Below are 24362 nucleotides of genomic sequence, written 5' to 3'. Positions count from 1 at the left end.
TCCATTGTTGTAGCATGTTGCAGAATACACTTCCTTTTTAAGACTGAATGATATTCCATTGTATGTATATACCTCATTTTGTTTATGCATTTACCTGTCCATGGACACTTAGGTTGCTTTCTCATTATTTTCTTTTGTGAGTAGTGTTGCTATGAATGTAGGTATACAAATATCTCTTCAAGACCTTGCTTTCAATTTTTTTGGGTATGTACCCAGAAGTGGAATTGCTGGATAATATTCTATTTTAATTTTTCTGGAACCACTGTACTGTTTTCCACAGCAGCTTGTATCATTTTAAGTTCCCACCAGTAGTGCACAAGGGTTCCATTTTCTCCACATCCTCACCAGCCCTTGTTACTTTCTATTTTTTTTTTTAATAGTAGCCATCCTAATGGATGTGAGGTGGTATCTTACTGTAGTTTTGATTGATTTTCATTTTCTGAATAAACAGTGATGTTAAACTTCTTTAAATTTCTTTTCGTGCGTATACTGGCCATTTATATGGCATCTTTGGAGAAATGTCATTTCGAGTCCTTAGCCCATTTTTGAGCTGGGTTGTTTGGTTTTTTGTTGTTGAGTTTTAGGAGTTCTCTATATATTCTGGATATTAATCCTTTATCAGATATATGATGTGCAAATATGAAGATACGTTCTCCCACTCTGAGAGTTGTCTTTTTACTCTGTGGATAGTGTCTTTTGATGCACAAAATTTAAAAATTTTCATGAAGTCCAATTTGTTTATTTTTTCTTCGGCTGCCTGTGCTTTTGGTGTTATGTCAAGAAATCACTGCAAAATCCAATGTTATGAAGCTTTTGCCTTATCTTTTCTTCTATGAGTTTTACAGTTTTAGGTTTTACATTTAGGTCTTTGGTCCATTTTGAGTTCATTTTTGTATATGGTGTTAGGTAAGGGTCCAACATCATTCTTTGGCATGTGGATATCCAGTTTTCCCAGCACCATTTGTTGAAAAGATTGTCCTTTCCCCATTGAATCGTCTTGGCACCCTTGTCAAAAATCATTTGACCATATATACAAAGGTTTATATCTGGGCTCTTTATTGTGTTCCATTGCTCTTTTTGTCTTGTTTTAATGCTAGTACCATACTAGCACTGTAATAAATTTTAAAACCAGGAAGTATAAGTCCTCTAGATTTGTTCTTCTTTTTCAAGATTGTTTTGACTCTTCAGAGTCCCTTAAGATCTCATATGAATTTTAGGATGACTTTTTCTATTTCTGCAAAAAATGTCATTGAGATATTGATAGGGATTGCATTGAATCTATAGATTGCTTTTTGGGTTTTTTTTTGTTTGTTTGTTTGTAATAAATTTATTTATTTATTTATTTTTGGCTGCATTGGGTCTTCGTTGCTGCGTGTGGGCTTTTCTCTAGCTGTGGCGAGTGGGGGCTACTCTTCGTTGTGGTGCGTGGGTTTGTTTTTGCAGTGGCTTCTCTTGTTACGGAGCACAGGCTCTAGGCGCATGGGCTTTGGTAGTTGTGGCACATGGGCTCAGTAGTTGTGGCTCGCGGGCTCTAGAGTGCAGGCTCGGTAGTTTTGGCGCACGGGCTTAGTTGCTCCAAGGCATGTGGAATCTTCCTGGACCAAAGCTTGAACCTGTGTTCCCTGCATTGGCAGGCGGATTCTTAACCACTGCACCACCAGGGAAGTCCCAGATTGCTTTTTGGATGTCCATTCTAACACAACTAACTTTTCCAATCCATTAAGATAGAATGTGTTTCCATTGATTTAGTTATTCCTTAATTTTGTTCAATAATGTTTTTTGTAGTTTTCAGTGTACAAATGTTTCATCTCTTTGGTTAATTCCTAAGTATTTTATTCCTTTTGATGTTATCATAAATGGAATTGTTTTTGTATTTTTCTTTTCAGATTGTTCATTGTCAGTTTATAGAAATGCAACTGATTTTTGTGTTGCCGTTTATTTCTTTTTCTTGCCTAAATTACTCTAGCTAGAACTTCCAGTACTGTGTTGAATAGAAGTGGCAAAAGCTGGTATCCTTCACTTATTCGTGATCTTAGAGGAAAAACTTTCAGTCTTTCACCATTGAGTATGATGTTCCCTGTGAGTTATTTTATATATGACTTTTGTTATGTTGAGGTTAATATTTCCTTCCATTTTTAGTTTGTTAAGTGTTTTTATCATGAAAGGGTGTTGAATTCTGTCAAATGCTTTTTCTGCATCAGTTGAGATGATCATATGTTTTTTTCCCTTCATTCTATTAATGTGGTGTATTACATCGATCAATTGTCATATGTTGAACCATCCTTGCGTTTTAGGAATAAATTCCACTTGGTCATGATGTATCATCTGATTAATATGAACTTGGTTTGCTGTTTTGTGGACAATTTTTGCTCAGTGTTCTTAAGAGATATTGGTGTGTGGTTTTCTCTTTTGTAGTGTCTTTGGCTTTGGTATCAGGATACTGCTGGCCTCATAGAATGAGTTTGGAAGTATTCCCTCCTCTTCAATTTTTGGGAAGAGTTTGAAAAGGACTAGTATTAGTTCTTCGTTAAATGTTTGGTAGATTTCAGCAGTGAAGCCCTCAGGTACAGGGCTTTTCTTTTGGGAGAATTTTTAAATTACTGATTCAATCTCCATACTAGTTATAGGTCTACTCATATTTTCTATTTCTTTGTGATTCAGTCTTGGTAGGTTTTGTATTTCTAGGAATTTGTCCATTTCAGGTAGGTTATCCAATTTGTTTGCATACAAATGTTCATAGTACTCTTTTATAATCCCTTTTATTTCTGTGGAGTTGGTACTAATGTTCCCACTTCCAATTCTGATTGTAGTAATTTGAGTCTTCTCTCTTTTTTTCTTCGTTCATCTAGCTAAATGTTTGTCAGTTTTGTTGATCTTTTTAAAGAAGCAACTTTTGGGTTCATTGATTTTTCTCTGTTCTTTTTCTCTACTTCATTTATCTCTGCTCTAATCTTTATTATTTCCTTCTTTCTGCTAGATTTGGGTTAAGTTTGTTCTTCTTTTCCTAGTTCCTTAAGTTGTAAAGTTAAGTTGTTAATTTGAGATCTTTTCTGTTTTTTAATGTAAGCATTTATAGCTATAAAATTTCCCTGCATTCCATAAGTTTGGGTATGTTTTGCTTTCATTTTCATTCATCCCTAAGGATTTTCTAATTTCCCATGTGATTTCTTCTTTGATCCGTTGGTTGTTGAAAAGTGTGTTGTTTAATTTCCACAAATTTGTGGATTTTCCAGTTTCACTTTTGTTGTTGGTTTCTAAGTTCATCTTGTTGTGGTCAGAAAAGATACTTTGTATGATATTTATCTTCCTAAGTCTGTTGAGACTTAATTTGTGGCCTAAAATATGGTCTGTCCTGGAAAATGTCCCATGTACACTTGAGAAGAATGTGTATGTGTATTCTGTTGTTGGGTAGAGCGTTCTGTATTTGTCTGTTAGATCTAGTTGGTTTATTATGTTAAATCCTCTGTTTCCTTACTTCCGTCTGGTCGTTCTGTCCATTATTGTGAGTGGGATATTGAAGTTTCCAACTATTATTGTAGAATTGTCTATTTCACCTTTCAATTTTGTCGATTTTTGCTTCATATATTTTGATGGTCTGTCAGTAGGTGGGTTAACATTCATAATTGTTGTATCTTCTGGCTGTATTGAACCTTTTATTAATATATGATATCCTCTTTTTTAATGAGAGAAAATGAGTATTTTAAAGAACAATGAATCTTTAAGTTAATATACTTCCTCCTTCATTTGCAAAGTTAAATATTTTAAATAGTTCCTCATTGTAAACATATCACTTATAACTTTTATTTTTACAAACATTGACAAATAATTTATTGTTTATATCAGATACTTCTAAATTCTTATTGGAGAAGCATTCCCTGTTGAAGTTTTAGCTGATAAAGCTATGTATGCACATAAAACAGAAAGAGAAACCTTGTGTTTCTCCCTGTTTAAAAACAAGAATCAAAGTAGTTGAAACTGGGTAGTTAACAGCTGTAAAACATAAACTCATTCTTACCATTCTAACATTTACGTCACTTACTGAAATAGATGTTCCTCCTGTGGGCATAATTGTAAGAAGTCTGATCCACTCTTAGAATTTTTCAGTTCTGTTTATGACCTAATGATGCTTTATGCAGTGCTCTGCTGGAATTTACTGGCCTATGTCTTGATGCAGTTTTTTGTAGTAAGATGAGTCAGTTTCCAGTATTAAATAATTCCATGGTAACCTACACAGAGAATAGTTTCTGCTTAAATGAATCAGGAAATGGTAAGCCTTTAGTAATAAGGTTAAGTAAGGTATTTGAATGTTTGAGAAGTGAGAGTTAATTAAACAGACTTGACAGAAGACTGTTTTTCTTCACAGCAGCTGTTGTCTCCAAATCCAATAAAAGTGAAGATGCATCAGTTCTTACTATAATATTCTGTGGAGACTTTATTGATTTAGAACTGTCATTTTTCTCTTCTTTAGTATTGGCCTGTTTTTTGTTATATGTATGCAATGCTTATTTTAGTATAACATTCTTACATATGAGGAAATATACAGCTTAATAAAAGCCTGGAAACCAAGCCACTGAGGTTATCATTTATCAGAAATAGTTCTGACCACCAGTGTTGCCTGTATGTATGAACTATAAGGTCACCTTGAGGCGTATTCTTTATCAGCTCAGTCAGGGTTATTAAAGCCAGAGGAAAATTAGTATTCAATGTTTCTACTGTTTTAAGTCTCACTTGACTTAACTTAGAAGTGCTTTAGGACCTTGGCATACTTTAGGCTGTTCATATTTACTGGTAGCAATTATTAATTGATGAATTGGGATTTGATGTCATCTGTTCTGTGTTAACCAGTTTATTTTGTTTTTCATATCCTGCTTTGCAAATTGTATGTATTATTATAATTGCATTGAGACACCAATTTTATTTTATAAAGCATTCTTTCTTTAATAGGTGTAAATGTAAGGTACAGTTATTAGTTTACTTCCCTATAGTCATGAAAGAACCGGGGCAAGTCCAGAATCTCATCTACCCATGGACTAATGCCCAGCATCCATACCAGATATTGATAGTGTTTTAGGTTTCAATTGATATTATTGGTGTGCCAGATGGTATATAACTCTATGCATACTACGTAAGAACTGTAAGATTCCTCTCAAGACTTAACAGAACCATTATTTTTATAATGCATGTGTTTATAGTGTTTTATATATTTTAGTGTGCATTCATATTATTTATATTTACTTTATCCTGAGAACAACCCTAGGAAATAAACATTATTTTTTAGGTAAACTGAGGTTCATCAAGATTGGGTGTTTTGCTTGGACAAAAATTCAGGTCTCTTGACTTCTTATTAATCCTCTGGTACTCTACAGAGAGAGCAATAATTGTAAAATATTTCATGATTGTAGATGTCAAACTACTGTAATACTAATAATCTCTTATTTGTATAGCACTGGTAATTTTTAGAGCACCTTTTATTATATTATTTAACAAAAAAGAAAATTAGGAAAGCAGAGTTTGTGTTATGATACTTGCCACTGTTTCCTTTATTAGACTCATACATTCATTAATTACAAAGAACCTCTATGTGCTAGGTACTGGATTGGTTGCTAAAGTAAAATTGTCTCTGCCCTCAAGGGGATCAGGCCATTAAGGCACTGTTGGACAGCCATAGACAATGTGATATAAGCTGAGTTTCCTGAGGGCACCGAAAAAAGCTTTTGTTTTTTCTATTGAAGAGGTAAAGGTGTGACTGACACTGTCCTTTTTCTTGCCTTGAACGCAGAGGTAATGCCTGCATCTATAGCAAACAGCTTTGAAGCAGCAAATCAACACAATTAATGGAGCAAAAAGATAGAAAGAGCCTTGGTCTTTGATGACCTTCTTGAGCCTCAATACCAACCCTTGACTACCTATCTCTGGACTTCTTATGTGGGAGGAAAAAATTAGTACCCTATTTGTTTAAGTCACACATAAGTCAGGTTTTCGATTACTTGTAGACAAATTCTCTCCCTCCCTCTCTCCCTCCCTCCCTTCCTCCCTCCCTCCCTCCCTCCCACCTTCCCTTCTTCCCTCCCCCTTCCTCCCCCCACCCCCACCCTAAATTTTGTAGCTTTCCTTTAATGGACATTTAACATACACACTATGGTACACAGTGGTATAATGAATCTCCATCACCACCTAACTATAATAGTAATTGGCCAACCTTGTGCATTCTCGTACTTTCTCTGTTAATAATTAGAACTTAACTTAAGGAATTCTGTAATAGAAGTATGTGAAAATACTGTGGAAGAACAGGCAAGACTGACTAACTTGGCCTGAGGTGGAGATAGAGGCTTATCAGGAAAGACTTCACAGAGGAGGTACCATCAGCAGAAGCCTTAAGGGCAAGTAGAAAATGGAAGAAAGAAGATTGCTAGTGAAATTTATAAGATACATAAAGGGCCTTTAAAAAGTATGATATATTCAAATAATGGGAAATAAATTATCATGGCTAGAATATACAGTTTATCAGAGAAGTGTGTCAGTAGGTGAGTCTAAAAAGATGGTTTGGTGTCAAGTCATAAAAGAACGTGTATACCATACCAAGAAGTCTCAAGCTCATCTTATGGGTACAAGAGAGTGTAATTAGGTTTGGAAAAATAACACTGACAATAATATCACCTGTGATTCTGGGGTAGAAGATAGAGAGGGAAGACAGTAAACTGTGCCAATGGTCCAAATGATAGAAAGGCATTTAGTGATAACTGTAGTGGGGTTGGGCAGGGGGAGATAACTTTAAAGATATTTCAGAGGAAGAATCAACATGATTTACTCCCTGGCTAGGGTGGAGAAGGGAGTCAGAGTCACAATGAATAGATGAGATGGTGCTATTATTGGAGAAGTAATATAGCAGAAGACAGGTTTAAGGTAGGTGCAGAAGATGAGCTTGGTCTTTTAAGTTTGAAGTGCTGGTAGGACATTCAGGTAGATGTATCTGGTGTGCCAAAAGGAAATATAGGACTGGACCTTAGGGGAGTCTCAAACCAGAGAGTCCCATAACTTGTCTTTCCTGCCAGATGTCATATATCACATCATTCATGTGTGTGTACATATACACACACACATATGTAAATATATATACACATTTGATCCTCATTATTCATGGATTCCATATTTGCAAATTCACTTACTTGCTAAGATTTAAACTCCCAAATCAGTAATTGTCGTGCTTTCACAATCATTTGCAGACATAGGCAGAGTGGCAAAAAAATTGAGATGCGTGATGTGTACATTTTCAGCTGAGGTTGAGCAAGGTGACATCTTGCCTTCTTATTTCAACTCACGTACTATAAAGAAGCATCTTTTTTGCCATCTCCTTAGTGCCATGTTTTTCACATTTTTATGCTTTTTTGGGGGGTGATTTCACTGTTTAACATGGCCTCCAGATATTGTGCTGAAGTACCGTGTGGTGTGCTTAAGCACAAGAAGGTTGTGATGTGCCTAATGGCGAAAGTAAGTGTGTTAGATAAGCTTTTGTTCAGTTATGAGCTGTGCTGTTGGCTGTGAGTTCGATTTTAATGAATCAACAGTATATATTAAATAAGGTATCTCTTAACAGAAGTACACATTAAAAAAAAACTTACATATTGATAGGTTGATAAAATATTGTAAGCAGAGGCTTGCAGGAACCTAACCCTGTGTTTCCCATTTCCTAGAAGCAATGGAAGCACAGTATTCACCAATTCAGTGTTCACAGAAACTTTATAGAACCTAACTACCACACATAGCAAGAATCGACTGTGTGTGTATAAAATCTACTCTTTTATGAATAATCCTTACACTTGTACAGTACAGACATTAGTCTCAATGTATGCTTGAGATTATGGTCCCAAGAAATATATATCTCTCTTTTCTTGTTGAAAAAATAAATCCATATCAGACAAAAACAGTTTGCTCTTGCAGATGGATGATTCCATATTCCCTAAGCCAATGGTCTTTTCACAAAACAGAATATTAAAGAAATATAGGTGACATTGACTGACAGCCTCTTAAATGATCATTTACAGCACACTTGAGCATAACATGTTCATCACCATCATATTGGTAGGCTGCCAGTTTCTTTTATAGCTTGATGTTTTTCTCTTTAGCAGACTTGCAACATTTTCAGTGTCTATTCTCTTAGAAAAATTTATTTTACAGTGATGTTCATGTGTGAGGGGATTTCATGATCCAAGACTAGTGTTTGTGCATTCATATCTGTCAATTTGCTTAAATACAACAGCTCAAAAGGATTTTTTTAACCTATTATTCATGAATGTTAGTTCATATCAGTAGGGTTGTTTTAAAATGGCAGGTATGATGTGAGAGTGAGAATCATCCATCTCTTCTGTCATAACATCAGTGTTATGTTGAAAATTAACATTCAGCTTTGTATCTCTCTTTTTACTGTCTGCAAACCTGAAAGCAGGGAATTGGCATTTACAGTCAAGGTCAAGAAGACATACAACTCCATGCAAATGATTTTTAAGCTCCAAAGTGCTTCTGTGCTTATTTACATATATCTGTTTTCTAATCACCTTTCCTCTTGATATAGAAGATGTGCCTAAGGTTGTTATTATCTTATACAGCTATATTGTCAAGTATATAAAATAACAAAGATACAATGATACAGACATCCACTTAGAGATGCTTCAGTTTGGGGTGGCTGATTTAATTGTTTTATTTATTCCTCTAACGTGATCCTCTTCTGACTATTGTGTGGTTTTCTAGTTAATATATTAGGGTGAGTCTTCTCTGTTTTTACTGCAAGCAGATTTTGTGTCATGAAGTATAGTTCAGGGATAACAGCATTTTTTTCCTCTTCTTATTCATGGTAGATAACCTTAATCTTCGCTCTTCATATGGGAATACCTCATACATCTGTTCTTCTGTGCTATGACTAGTGTATTTAAGTTTCAGGATTGATATTCTTTAATTCTGCATTCAGAAAGCAAAATATTTACAGTTGAATTCCTCTGTGAATTGGCATTAAGCTTACTATATTTTCATTTTCCCCTGCTGATTTGGAGCAACCTAATGTTCTAATATTAAAGATTATTTAATGAGATTGACTAGCCCTTGAACTAACTGAAAGAGAGAGTCTGTGTTACCTTATTCCAATTTCAGTAAACTATTGTGCCATATAGAGATATGTTATAATTTCAGGATTTTATGTAAAGTTCTTCAGTACATGCTAATTAAATGAGAGTATCTCCTCAAACTTATAAAAATGCAAGAGATTAACTAAAAGATGAAAACATCTTTCTAAACTAATATCTCTTTAATTGAAGTAGAGGGTAGTGTCTGTAAATGGCAACTACATCATACAGTTTCAGAGAAAACTGTTTAAAAATCTTTGGTGATTTACTGGTTGTGTCTCTAAATTTTTTTATATGGATGGCTACATTCGTGAGTTTATATCTGCTGTTTACTATCCCTCCAGTCTTGTCTTACACGTTTCCTCTAAATGTGTCCATTTCCATCTCTGTTTTACTCACTCAAATACTTTAATTTCCTTTCTTCAACAATCTGAACTATTACTCCTCGTATCCCTAGATCAAGACTTTTTTCCAAAGAAACACTGAAATCCATCTAGTTGCCCTTCTCACTGGCTTGATATGTATAAATTATTTGCTGCTTGTTGTTAGTTTTCTTAGTTTCAGTTCCATTTAACAAATATCTCCTGAGTGCTTGTTGTGATAATGCGTGAGCTTGGTGGGGTAGGGAAGTATACTCTGGAAGCTTCCCAGAGAAGATGATCTTGGACCTGAATCTTGAAGAACAAGTAAGAATTTCCTATTCATGGAAGAAGTGTAAGTTTATATCAACAAAGAGAACAGCGTGAAGCTTGACAAATAGTTCAGTATGGCCGTAGTATGATGAAGTGGGAGATAGGAAATGAAGCTGAAGAGATAGGCATGAGCCATGAGGACTTTATATGTCATACTTGGGCATTTATTTTTTGGGTGAACTTGGACTTTATTCTGTGGATAATAGATAGCTATTGAAGGGTTTGACATACGGTGTGGCAAGATTTTCATTTTAGAGTGATCATTTTGGCAGGAGTATGGTAAATGATTTTGAGGTAGGGTAAGAGTAGAGGTGGGTAGACCAGTTAGATTACTGATTTAGTCATATTGAGAGATAATGCCCTGGATTTGGATACTATTAATAGGGATGAATTGAGGACATAGACATGGAAAGTGTTTAGAGTAGAAATGAATCAGACATTTAAAGTGATTGGTGAAATGTGAGATTACCGTTGGACTTTGATTTGAGTGTCTAAGTGGCTGTTAATAACTATAGCAGGGGATTTAAAGAAGGAATAGATGTTAGGAAAAGTTTTTAATGTATTTTACTATGGTACTTTCAGGTGGAAACATACAGAAGACAACAAGATATAGGAGTCTGATGCTCAGGTGAAAGGTCAGGATTAGAAGTATTCATGTGAAGGTCCTCTCAGTCCTGTTGGGAGTACAGAGGATATGGGTAGAGTATGAAGTGGGCAGAAAGCTGAGCCCTGAGGGGAAATGAAAAAGGAACCCAAGAAGGAAACTGAGAAGGAAAAAAACTCTGTGTCTTTGCCTAGTTTCCCTTGAAAGGAGAACAACTTTATCCTTTTTGTATCCTCGGTAACACCTTGAATAATATAGTATAGATACTCAGTAAATGTTTGCTAGTTATTTTGTTTAGCTGGAAAGCATCTCATTTACTTTGAGATTTTATTTAATATTTTACCCAATTCCATGACTTGACAAGAAATATTTTAAAATTCATATCATTTCATGAGCACCTACTATGTACCTAGGCACTGTGTTAAATACTTTATGCATATTATCAGATTTTATCCTTAAAATAATCCTATAACGGTAGGTTTTATTATTTCCATTTTGTTTTGAAGAACCTGAGGATAAGAAAGATTAAATGACTTGATCAGCTTTTTCACATGTCCAAATTTCATTTTCTTAACCATCAATGATGATCTATTATGTGTTTAGACCAAACGACCATTTGAAAGTCAGTTCTGGTTCCATTGTGATAATTACTCTGACCCAAAGGCACTGACTTATACTAAATTTTGCACTGTCAGTCTTATGTGGATTAGCATGGTAGTTGGACACCTCTCTGTTCCTGAGTGCAGTAAGGCTTACCTAATTCTTTTTAACTTTCTGGGGGACTATTTTTTCATTTTTCTATTAGCAGTTTGCATTAGATGACTGCTAAATTGCTTAAGGTTCTAAAATCCTATAAATCCATTATTTTGAAAAACTCAAAAACAGAGGTTGCTTAGCATCTGCTAACAGGTTTTAGAGATCTATAGGATAATGACTGTGTTTCATGACTCAGCTAAAATTATATGCAAAATTTGATGCACGTATGTGCATTTTTCTGGGCATCAATTCATAGTTTTCATCAGATTCTCATAGTTGTGTATACCTCACCACTCACCCTTCACTCAAAAGATTAAGTATAGCTCTAGAAGTATTTTTGCATACTGTAATAAACTACAGTGCTTTGTGCAATCCTTTTCTGAGTAGTTTAAGTCATCTTTAACAAAGCATTGTTATTCATTGAAAGTAATTTTTGAGGTAAGGATACTTTTTGTCTATTTAGACCTGTAGTATTTTCTAAAGTAAAACACCTCTTGGTTATTTTATCTCTTAAAAACAAGTCCATTAAATAGAGTGAGTATTGGCTTATGGTAAGTACTGTCTTATAGTAAATTTTATTTTATTTTATTTTTAACATCTTTATTGGAGTATAATTGCTTTACAATGGTGTGTTAGTTTCTGCTTTATAACAAAGTGAATCAGCTATATATATATACATATATCCCCATATCTCTTCCGTCTTGCGTCTCCCTCCCACCCTCCCTATCCCACCCCTGTAGGTGGTCACAAAGCACGGAGCTGATCTCCCTGTGCTATGTGGCTGCTTCCCACTAGCTATCTATTTTACATTTGGTAGTATATATATGTCCACGCCACTCTCTCACTTCGTTATGGTAAATTTTAAAATGCTCAGTTTTAAAGTGTGAGTCAAATGACCTTCACTAATAAACATTCCCCACTTTGCTCTTCCTGTAGGAAAAGAATATTTGAGGTCCATTCCTCAGGAAAGAAAAGGAAGCAATGACATAATGCCTAGAGTTGGTGCCAGTTAAACTGGGTTTGTACTTTTTCTTTTCTTAATGTAACACATTTATTCTAATCTTGAATCTCTTTTTTTTTTTCAATCTCCTGCCTTATTCCAACAGCAGAACTTATAATTTTGAACTTTGCCTTAGTATGGAAGAGACAAAGATGAATAAGATAGGCCCCTTTCTAGGTATTTGTGATGTCTGTTAATATGAACAACAGAATCATAAAAAGCTAGATAAAAGTCACATTTTCAGATAAGAAGCTTGAGAGGTCTGGTAAATTGCTCAAGGTAAAAAAGCTATTAGATAGTCAGTCAAGGATTCAAACTCAGATTTGTTGACTCCAAACCCCATTTACCTTCCATTTTGTCACACTGCTCCTCATTTTATTTATGTTTAGTTGTACAATTGCTTATAACTGAAGTTGAGGACCAGGACCCCATATATTTAATTTAATAAATATTTTTGATAAAGTAAAAGGAGAGGAAACAGTCTCTATTCTCCTAAAGCTTAGAAGATTAGAGAAGGAAACTAGTATTTGTAGAGCACTTAGTATGTGCCAGGCACTGTCATAGGGTCTTAACATGAGCTAGATCACTTAATTCACAACAGCCAGGTGCCATACTTGGTATTATCCCTGTTTTAAAGAAACAGGAAGAGACTGAAGCTCAGAGAAATAAATTGCCCAAAATCACATAGCTAGTAAGTAACAAAAGCAGAATTAAAACTCTGTACTGTGAAAGGTTAGGTAGGATTTACATCATACCTATTGACTTAAAATTGAATATCACACAAACCAACTGAATAGCTGGACAGTTTGATCTAAGCTCCTTTTGCTATTAGTGACATTTGTAAACATTTTTAATTGGACTATTAATAGTTAAGTCATCTTCACCAGAGTAATATTCACATTTTCTTAATAAGCTTTTCATTGTAATCTGTTTGTAAAGATAATTGTTTAAGCTGTGATGAAGAGAGAGTTTAAATTCACAGAATAGTGAACAACATCACATGATAGAAAGGATGTTGAGGTAGGAGTCAGGTCTGAGTCCTTCCTACTCCCAACTTTCCTACTGACTTTTGTGATCTGCCAGTCTCTTAGCCTGCTTTTGGACTCATTTTGTGAGATGAGAAGGTTGAGTTAATGGTTCCCTAAGTCTCTTAGAACTATGAAATTATCCCAAGAGTAAGTAGATTTTTTAATGTGATTCATATGTAAATATCAAAGACTTTTTAGAGATGAGAAGTCTTTAGAGATCACCTAACTGAATCCTCCTATATGATAGATGAAGAAACTGAGACCCTTACATTTGTATGACACTTTAAACGTCCAAAGCTCTTTCACATACATTAATCTCATACAAGCTTCACCACAATCTTGTGGATTAAATATCATCATCATCATTGTACAGATGAGCAATTGAATTGGTCTAGGGTCACATAGCTGAGCCTAAACTAAATGACTGACTGTCAACCTAAAGTTTGCCATGTTTCCTTGCTTTAGTGGGATTAATTACATCTTTGTGATGAAGTCCTGTTGTGGGAGAAAGTGAGAATTCAATGATTTATGAAACAAATCCAAGCAGGAAAAAGAAACATTCCCTAGTATAAAAGTAGTAATGACTACAGCAGTATAAATAGCAGAAACAAAGAGGGAAGGAGGGGGGCAAAAACTAGGGTCTACAAGTTGATTTAATATTTGTTTTCATTTATTCCTGGATTAGGAGTAGGTATAATTGACTTTTAGTATTTTTGTGTTTATCAATAGTGTACTATTTGAATTGTTTTATCCTCAACAAAGTATTGATAATTCATAGAGAAACCATACTTCGTAATAAAGTACTTGTAAATTGTAGATGAGCTAAGGAGAACTTAAGACAGTTAATTCAAAAGGATATAAGACAAACGAACAAATTCGTGTAGGAAGCTAAATTTTACACGAAATTATTTAATTATTTCATTGCCTTTAGTGATGTGAACTGAATTTTCTTTCCTATTTCCACTCTGTAGCTGTGGAAACATTAACTGTCCCCATGCCAGTGATCCTGCTGTGCAGAACAACAAATTGCTTTACCTTGGTAGCTTTCTGTAAATAATATGTATTTTTTTAATTGGAAAGAAAATTATCTTAAAACTAGAATATGGATGTTAGCAGTTATTCTTTTACAGTCTTGACCCCCAATTTTCCTTCCTTTAAAAGGAGGTGATTTTCTAGATTACATGATGTGATGGTGCTTTCTCTGTGGAAATGAAAATTCGGTCATTAATAAAATTTCTATTTTTATTCTATATTAAAGTTTTTTATAAACTATATTCTATAGAACTAATAAATGGAAGGAGGATCTTCCATATGTTTCTAATCAAATAAAACAATAAAGGATGGAATAGGTACACAACAAAATTGAAAGTAACAGTGTAAGATTTCTTAACTTCTTAACAGTGTAAGATTTCTTAACTTCTCTTAAGTTAGAGAAGAAGAATGTTTTTCCTAAAGTCTTTCTTCCTTAAGAGAATTTTAAAGATTCTTTTGCCCTGTTGGCTGACGTTTCTTCCACATGCCCTTCCCTACAGAGCCCCGCCTCGCAACCAGCTCCCATTCTAATGTCATCAGATCCATGGTATCCAGGGAAATGGCATTTGAGGAAAACTTGAATAGACTGGTCTTTAGTTCTGTTTTGAATCTGGCCTCAAAACATGCGCAAGAGTTTTTTCAACCACTGCTTTTAAAGCTCTTTAAAGGAAAAAATGAAAAGGCCACTTCACAGTAGTTGATATTTAGGTTTTGTTTTGAGATAACTCAAGAGCTAGTCTCCTGGAAACTTTAAACACCTGACATAAACAGTTTTTTTTACTGAATTGTACCTATTATAATATGACTGTCTTGCTTACCCAGACTACAGTGAGTTTTAAGGACTACAGTTAGCTTTTCATTGGCCAGCTGTGATTTAGTGGTCATAATAAAGTTATGATATTGAGCTGAGGACTTTGATTTTTTTTTTTTTCCTGTGATTTTTGAGTTTCCCTTGTTTGGCTTTAGGGTTAAAGAGCCAGGCTTCCAGGATGGTGCCTCATTCATTTTAAAAGATTCCCTCAGTATACCAGTAGTTCAGAAGACATGGGTTCAATACATTAAGCCTTTTAATTTTTTATAAAACTACTTCTATAAAGAAATTGTTGAAACACTTTTTTTTTTCAGTCTTGTTTACAAATTTGGTAGCACTAAATAAAATGTTCTGCCAGGAGATTGATTCAGTATTAATATATCACTAGATTTGCTTTTTTGTATGGGGTTTAGTTTCTGTACCAGGGTACTTTCTAAGAATGAGATAAGTTCTTAATAGATGTATGGAAATTTGAGGAACTGTCAGATCCTTTTCAATGTCATCTTCAGTAAGTCTAAGGATGGCAGTGAGGGAAACACAGAGATGTTGGTTTGTGTGTGTGGGTGTATGTATGTGTGTTTGCATGTGTGGTCTCAACACTGAGGAAGTGCGATAAACTTAGATTTGCAGCTTCCTTCTTAAAGGTTAACATGACAGTGGAGTTATAAGGAAATACTGATTAGTTTTCCTTTTCCAAATGTATTGCTATTTAACAGTTATATGTAGCTCAGGACTTATTTTATATCTTAGTATGTATTTTAAAGAATTAAATGAATTGATTCATATTTTTTAAAAAAGAAATGTAGGGCTTCTCTGGTGGCGCAGTGGTTGAGAGTCCGCCTGCCGATACAGGGGACACGAGTTCGTGCCCCGGTCTGGGAGGATCCCACATGCCGCAGAGTGGCTGGGCCCGTGAGCCATGGTCACTGAGCCTGCGCGTCTGGAGCCTGTGCTCCGCAACGGGAGAGGCCACAACAGTGAGAGGCCCGCGTACCGCAAAAAAAAAAAAAAAAAAAGAAAAGAAAAGAAATGTAGGTGATAAAGGAGAGTAACAGAATCAGTTGGCCTACATTTGTATTATCAGTTCATCTGTAGTTGCCTGGTTATTTGGATTTATCAGAGAAAAATAGTATCAAGCAAGTATAGTTAATGGAATATTTGTTGGCATATATATATGCCACTTTTATTTCTCAAAGTGAGAATATTGGATAATTTTTATAAGTATTCAGAAATTATTCTGTTGGATGTAATTGAGAGTGTTGTTGAAATAGATACTCATTTTTTCTCCAGTCTTATTTCTTTTATGAAACCCCATCTCCAAAAAAAAAAAAAAAATTAAACCAAAGGCTATTTGGGATTGCAACCAGGGTTTTCTATGAACACTGAATTTGAAATTAAAATTGTATGAATTCCCTTGCTGGCTTTGCTCATTCTTATATAGGAACAGAACATTTCAATATAAGACTTGGTAGTCTGAGATGTTGCTAGTCTCCTGGTCTTCTACAGGAGATATGAAGGATTGTAAGAGATTTGGAGAACTGCAGATTTTCCATACAGGTTTAAAAAAAAAAGTACTTTATTCTATTGAGTGAAACCATTTAAAGTGGCTTACTGTCTCTTTTCCAGTAATGCCAATACCACATGTCTTATAAAATTAAAAATAGCAGATGTCATTTTTCTAGCATGCATACTGGTTCACAGACTTTTTAAAAGCAAAATATAGAGAAGGTCTGATGTGATAAAGAGAATAGAAATCTTGTATAGCCCATATAGTCTGAGGCATCTACTCAAAGCTAGTAACTAAGGTCAGACATTAAGAGCCCATAAAAAGATCACAGAAAACCAATAGCAGAGAATATTGAAAGCCAGACCATACTGTCTGAAGCAAGATTATAGAATCCGCTTGAGTGCATAGAAATATTTTGTGTTCCTTATTAATTATGAGATAATACAAATTTAACAGAAGCATGGAATAGGAAGCTTTACAGATCATTTAATTATTTCCTTTCATTTTACAAAAAGAAACCAAGGGTTAGGGGGTAAATTACTTACTCAGTACCAACTAGGTAGTGACAGTAGTAGGAGTAGAATACAGCTCACCCTTGAATAACAGAGGGGTTGATCCAGGTGTCATTTATAGTCAGCCCTCTGCATCTCCATTTCGTCCACATCCACGGATTCAACCAACCATGGACCATGTAGTACTGAAAAATATTGAGTATTGAATTTAGTATTAAAAAATATCTGCATGTAAGTGGACCCATGCCGTTCAAACTAACGTTCAAGGTTCAACTCTTATCTATCAAATAATTGAAGATGGGACTTAAAAGCTGTGATGGGAAATGATGGTTTTTATTATTGTTGTTTTAAATTTCTACATACAGTAAAATTTACTTTTTTATTAGTTCTGTGAGCTTTAACACATGTACAGATCCATGTAAACTACTGCTACAAACAGGATACAGGTAGATCCATCATCCCAGAAAACTTCAAACTGTCCCTTTTTGTTCAAAACCTCTACCTACATTTAAGCCCTAGCAACTACTGATCACCTTAGTTTTGCCTATTCCAGAATGTTGTATAAATGGAACTGTTCACTGTGAGCTCTTTTGTGTGTGGCTTCTTTCTCTCAGCTTAATATTTTTGAGATTCATCCATGTTGTGCATATAGTGGTTTATTCTTTTTTAAATTTATGAGTAGTATTCCATTGTACAACTACATAACCATTTGTTTAGCCATTCACCTGTTAATGAACATTTGAGTTGTTTCCAGGTTTTAGCTATTATGAATAAAGCTGTTGTGATCGTTTTTTTAAAGAGAAAAGGAAAAAATTTTATTCATACATATTATACGGACCCCAATAGTGAGCTCCTAAAGTATTCACAAAGGTGATTCACTTCATACTTTGAAATAATTATAGATTCACAGGAAGTTGCAAAGATAGTATCGTACAGAGATGTCCCCTGTACCATTCACCCAGTTTCTCCTATTAGTTGCATCTTATATAACTATAGAATAATAATACCAAAATCAAGAAATTGATATTGATATAAAGTGAATAATAGTTCTTTGGCATTTTATCACATGTGTACATTCATGTAACCAAGACGGCAATCTCACCAGAAAGATTTCCCTCCTTCTGTCCCTTTATAGTCACACACACACACACACACACACACACACACACACACACACACACCCTTCACTCCTGGAAACCACTAATCTGTCATCCATCTCTATAATTTTGTCATTTCAAGAATGTCATAAAAATGGAATGATATAGTATATATATAAACTTTGAGATTGGCTATTTTCATTTAGCATAATGCCCTTGAGATCCACCCAAATTGTGGTGTGTTCATTCCTTTTTATTGCTGATTTAGTATATTTCATGGTATAGATGTACCACAATTTGTTTAACAATTCACCTGTTTTAGGACATTTTAGTTGTTTCCAGTTTGGGTCTGTTGCTAATGAAGGTATTATTGATATGTTAACAAATAATAAGTCTGCCATTTAATTTTTTGTTTTCTGTTTGTTTCCTCTTTTTCATTTCTCTTTTCCTTTTCCTGCTTTCCTGTGGGTTACTTAAATACTTTTTAGAATTCCATGTTGATTTACTATAGTGTTTTAAAATGTATTTCTTTGTATAACTTTTTCATCATTGCTCTAGATATTACATTGTATATTTATAGCAGATCACAGTCTCCTGTACCACAGTACCACTGGCACTGCTACATTTTACTACTTCAAGCAAAGTGTAGAACGCTTACCTTCCATTAGTTCCTTTATCCTCCCTCATTTAATTAATATTTTTATGTGTAGATGTATTATTTATAGGTGTATATTATATGCATGCATACATGTATTTTATATGTACTTGTTTTAAATATTTCCTTTACATACATTGTGAACCATATCAGACAGTGTTATAATTTTTGCTTAAACAGTCAGGCATAATTTGGAAGACAAGAGGAGAAGAACTCTTACTGTATGTATCCATATTTTTACTCTTTTTGGCCTTCCTCCTGATGTTCCAAGATTCCATCTTTTTTCACTCCCTTTCTATTTAGAGAACTTCCTTTATCCATTCTTTTAGGGCAAGTCTACTAGCAAAAAAATTCTCTTAGCTTTCCTTTATCTAAGAATATGTTGATTTTCTCTTCATTCCTTAAGGATATTTTTCTAGAGGAAAAATTCTGGCTTGACAGTTCTTTTTCTTTCAGCACCTGAAAGAGATTGTGCCAGTTCCTTCTGACCTCTATAGCTTTTTATGAGAAATCCACTGATAGTCAAATTGGTTTTCCCCTGTAGGTAAAGGATCATTTTTCTCTTGCTGCTTTTAAGATTTTTTCATTGTCTTTAGTTTTCAGAAATTTGACTATATGTGGTGTGGATTTCTATGGATTTATGCTGTTTGAGATTTGTTCAGCTTCTTGAATCTATAGGTTTATGTCTTTTGCCAAATTTGGGAAACTTTTTTCAACCATATTTTTTCCAATATTTTTTCAGCCCTACCCTTTTTCTCCTCTACTTCCAAGACTCTGATGACATTAATGTTGGATCTTTTGTTATAATTTCGCAGCTCCCTGAAGCTCTGTTCATTTGTATTCAGTCTATGTCTTTTGTTATTTAGATTGGGTAACTTCTGTTGTTTTATCTTTTAGTTCACTGATTCTTTCTTCTGTCCCCTCCATTCTCCTGTTTAGCCCATCCTTTGGCTTTTTAATTTCAGTTCTGTAATTTTATTCTTTGTATCTTCTATTTCTTTGCTAAGACCTTCTGTTTCTTAGACTTTCTATTTTTCATTTGTTTCCAGTGTGTTGTCTCCCTTAAAAATTCTCATTGAAACTTTTTATTGTGGCTGCTTTAAAATCCTTGTGAGATAATTCTTAAATCTTTGTCATCTTGGTATTGGCATCCATTGTTTGTCTTTTCTCATTTATGTTGAGGTTTTCCTGATTTGGGGTATGATGAGTGGTTTTCAGTTAAAACCTGAACATTTTGGGTATTATGTCATGAGACTTTATATTTTATATCAATTTAGCAGGCCTCTTTTGATACTTCCCTGCCAGGGTGAAAGGGTGCTGCCTCATTATTGCCACCTAGAAGTATAAGTTCAGAGTCCCACTTACCCTCCATTGACATCTGGGGAGGAGATGGCTGTACTTCTGGGCAGGGGTGGAAGTTCCAGCTCCCCACTCTAATGACACCAACCCTGCTGGGTAAATACCTAGGAGTGGAATTGTTGGGTTATATGGTAAGTTTTGTTCAACTTTCAAAGAAGGTGTCAAACTTTTTTAAAGTGATGGTAAAATTTTACATACCTACCAGCAATGTGTGAACATTTTAGATGTTCTAAATTAATGTTATCCTATAGAACTTTCTGCAATAATGAAAATGTTCTATATCAGCACCGTCTAATACTGTAACCACTAGCCACATGTGGCTGTTGAGCAGGTGAAATATGGCTAGTACATCTGAGGAAGTGAATTTTTTATTTTATTCAGTTTATCAATTTAAATTTAAATGGCTACATGTGGCTAGTGGCTGCTGTATTAGAAGGTGAATCAATGCAGCTCTACAGCCTCACCAGTATTTAGGCACCACAGCTGTACGTCCTCACCGATATTTAGAATTGTCAGTCTTTCTAAATTTAGCCATTTAATGAGTGTGAAATGGTATCTTGTGGTTTTAATCATTTAATGTAATTATTGGCCACTTAATTTTTATAATGATTTTTTTGAAATGCAATTATTTTTGTTTGTTGACTTTTTAAAAAAATTATTTATTTATTTATTTAGACTGTGCTGGGTCTTAGTTGCGGCATGCAGGATCTTTAGTTGCAGCATGTGGGTTTCTTAGTTGTGGCATGTGGACTCTTAGTTGTGGCATGCATGCAGGATCTAGTTCCCTGACCAAGGATGAAACCCAGGCCCCCTGGGTTCCTGGGTTCCTTGGGAGCGTGGAGTCTTACCCACTGGACCACCAGGAAAGTCCCTATAATGATGTTTTTAAGACAGCAGAAGTTTTTAATTTGATAAAGTATGGTTTATCAGGTGACTGTTTCTATATTTCTTTTTTTTTTTATGGTTCATGCTTTTGAATCTTTGTCTATCCTAAAGTCATAAAAACTTTTCCCTGTTTTCTTCTTGAAGCTTTATAGTTTTACATTCTACTCTTAGGTTTATGATGTATTTTCATTTAGTATTTTTACATATACAAAATCCTGTCATATAAAAGCAAAATTCATTTTTATTCCATATGAATATCCAGTTGTTTCAGCAACACTTGTTGAAAATATTTTCTTTCTGCATTGAGTTACCATCGCACTTTTAAAAATTAATTGACCAAGTATTTTATAGTCTATTTTTGGATTCTCCATTCAGTTTCAGTTTTCTATATGTTATCATTAGGCTATTACCAAACTATATGGATTGCTGTAAGTTAATGTTAACTCCAGAAATCAGGTATTGTAAGTATTCCTACTTTGTTCTTCATTTTCAAAATTATTTTAATTATTCTGTTCATTTGGATATTCATATACATTTTAGAATCAGCTTGTACATTTCTACAAAAAAAACCTGGGATTTTGATTTAGATTGAATTGAATGTGTAGATGAATTTGCAAAGAATTGCCATATTAACAATTTTGAATCTTCCAATTCATGACTATGTTATATATTTTTATTTATTTCAGTTTTCTGTAATTTGTCTTAGCTTTGTTTTGTAGCTTTCATTTTATAGGTCTTACACATATTTTGTTAGGGATAAACTCAGGTATTTAATTTTGTTTAATGCTATTATAATGGCATTTAAAAATTTTTAAATTTCTAGTTGTTTGATATAGAAATACAATGGATATATGTATATTGAACACAAGTTCTACAGTCTTGCTGAAATCCCTATATAGTTTGTATACGCCTTAGAATTTCCTATGCAAATAATTTTGTCTCCTGTAAATAAAGACATTTTAACTTCTTCCTTTCCCATCTTTATGCTTTTCATTTCTTTTTTGTGCCTCCATATAGCTATGATCTCCAGTATAATGTTGAACAGAACATTTATTATTTATTATTATGTCAGTATTTTACAGATGCCCTTTATCAAATGGTAGTTCTTTTCCATTCTGAGTTTTCTGAAGTTTCTATTTTGAATATGTGTTGAAATTTATTAAATATTTTTTCTCTATTGAGAGGATTATATTGTTTTTCTCCTCTATTCTGTTAATATAGTTAATAACATTGATTTTTAAAAATGTAAAATCAACCTTGTATTTCTTCTTATATATTGCTGAATTTGATTTTGCTATTTTGTTGAAGATTTTTGAAAGTATGTTTATGAGAGGTATTGGTGTGTAGTTTTCTCATAATGTCTTTTTCTGGTTTTGGAATCAATCTAATGCTGGCCCTATAAAATCAGTTGAGAAATGTGTCCTCCTCTACTTTCTGGGAGAATTTATGTAGGATTTGTATTACTTCTGTCTTTATATGTTAGATAGGATTTACAATGAAGCATTGGGGACTGGAGTTTACTTTGTGGGAATATTTTAAATTACAAATTCAATTTCTTTAATAGATACAGTGTTATTTGGGTTATGTATTATTTCCTGAGTCATTATGGTAATGTGTCTTTTAAGGAATTTGTTCATTTCATCATAGTTGTCAAATTTATTGAGATAAAAGCATTCATAGGGACTTCCCTGGTGGCGCAGTGGTTAAGAATCCACCTGCCAATGCAGGAGACACGGGTTCGAGCCCTGGTCCGGGAAGATCCCACATGCCACGGAGCAGCTAAGCCCGTGCACCACAACTACTGAGCCTGAGCTCTAGAGCTCATGAGCCACAACTACTGAGCCCATGAGCCACAACTACTGAAGTCCGCGTGCCTAGAGCCCGTGCTCCACAACAAGAGAAGCCACTGCAATGAGAAGCCCGTGCACTGCAACGAAGAATAGCCCCCACTCGCCGCAGCTAGAGAAAGCCTGTGCACAGCAACGAAGACCCAACACAGCCAAAAATAAATAAATAAATAACTTAATTAAAAAAAAATCATTCATAAATGGTCTCTTGTTCTTTTAATATTTGTAGACTCTTCAGTAATGTTTCCCCTTTTGTTCCTAATATTGCTGATTTCTGTCTTTTCTCATTCAGTCTAGTTAGAGGTCTGTCAATTACACTATATTTTTTTTTTCAAAGAACCTGTTTTTGGTTTCATTGATATTTCTCTGTTTTTCAGTTATCTATTTCATTGGTTTCTATTCTTTGTTAATTTGTAACTATCTACTTATTTGGTTTAATTTGTAGCCTCTTACCATGGTAGCTTAGATAATTGATTTTAGGTCTTTTCTGCCTAATATATGCATAGAAAACTGTAAATTTCCTCAAAGCATCTTGTTAGCTGCATCAAAAATTTTGATAGGTTAGGTTTCATTTTCATTCATTTCAAAGTATTTTCTAATTTCCCTTGTGATTTCTGGCACTTAGGTTATTTTAGAAGATGTTAAATTTCTTAATGTTTGGGAATTTTCCAAGTATCATTTTGGTTTTGATTTCTGATTTAATCCCACTGTGCTAAGGGAATATAATATACTATGTGTAGTTTCAATTTTTTAAAATTTGTTAAGACTTATTCCTGGTTCAGTAGATGGGCTATCTTGGTGAGTGTTTCATGGGCAGTATAAAAGTTTATATTTTGCTGTTGTTGGTTGAAATGTTCTATAAACATCAATTCAGTTGATAGTGCTGTTCGAGTCTTCTTTATCTTTGCTGGACTTTCAGTGTGCCTGTTCTTTTCAGGTACTGAGGGAGGAGTGTTGATGTCTCCAACTGTTTTGGGTGCTTGTTTGTTTCTCCCCTCAGTTCTGTCAGTTTTTGTTTAATGTATTTTGTAGTTCTGGTATTATGTACATATACATTTAGAATTATTCCATCTTCCAAATGAAGTGATCCCTTGATCATTATGAAATATCCCTCATCATCTCTGATACTATTTTTCTCTTGTCTTCTGTCTTCTCTGATATAAATGTGGCTATTTCTTAAGATTTTGGTTTGCATGGTATATCTTCTATCCTTTTATTTTTTAACTATTTCCTTATTTTAGTGTGAGATTCTCATAACATATATTTGGTTTTGCTTTTTTAATCTGTCTTTTAATTGGAGTATTTAGATAATTTACATTTAATGTATATATTAATGTGGTTAGGTTTATATCTACCATCTTTGCTGTTCTTTTTCTATTAACCGTTCCTTTGAATTAATTTTACTTTGAATTCCATTTAATCTTCTCTATTGTTTTTTTCCTTTATTGGCTTATTCTTTTTTCT

At 34.2% G+C, this 24362-nt stretch overlaps 1 protein-coding gene across 3 annotated transcripts in view; it reads left to right on the top strand.

The window, feature by feature from the left end:
- The window catches only part of PEAK1 (pseudopodium enriched atypical kinase 1), a 299273-nt gene that overhangs the window by 118090 nt on the left and 156821 nt on the right, over positions 1 to 24362 (top strand). For all 3 annotated transcript variants that reach the window (XM_079912000.1, XM_079911999.1, XM_079912001.1), the window contains one exon: positions 12102 to 12183. The gene's annotated coding sequence lies outside the window, so the exon portion shown is untranslated. The remainder of the gene's footprint in view (positions 1 to 12101; positions 12184 to 24362) is intronic.

This window comes from Stenella coeruleoalba (genome assembly GCF_951394435.1).
Source record: "Stenella coeruleoalba genome assembly, chromosome: 2".
In the NCBI taxonomy this organism is placed as follows: domain Eukaryota; kingdom Metazoa; phylum Chordata; class Mammalia; order Artiodactyla; family Delphinidae; genus Stenella; species Stenella coeruleoalba.
This window is presented reverse-complemented; position numbering and strand designations above follow the sequence as displayed.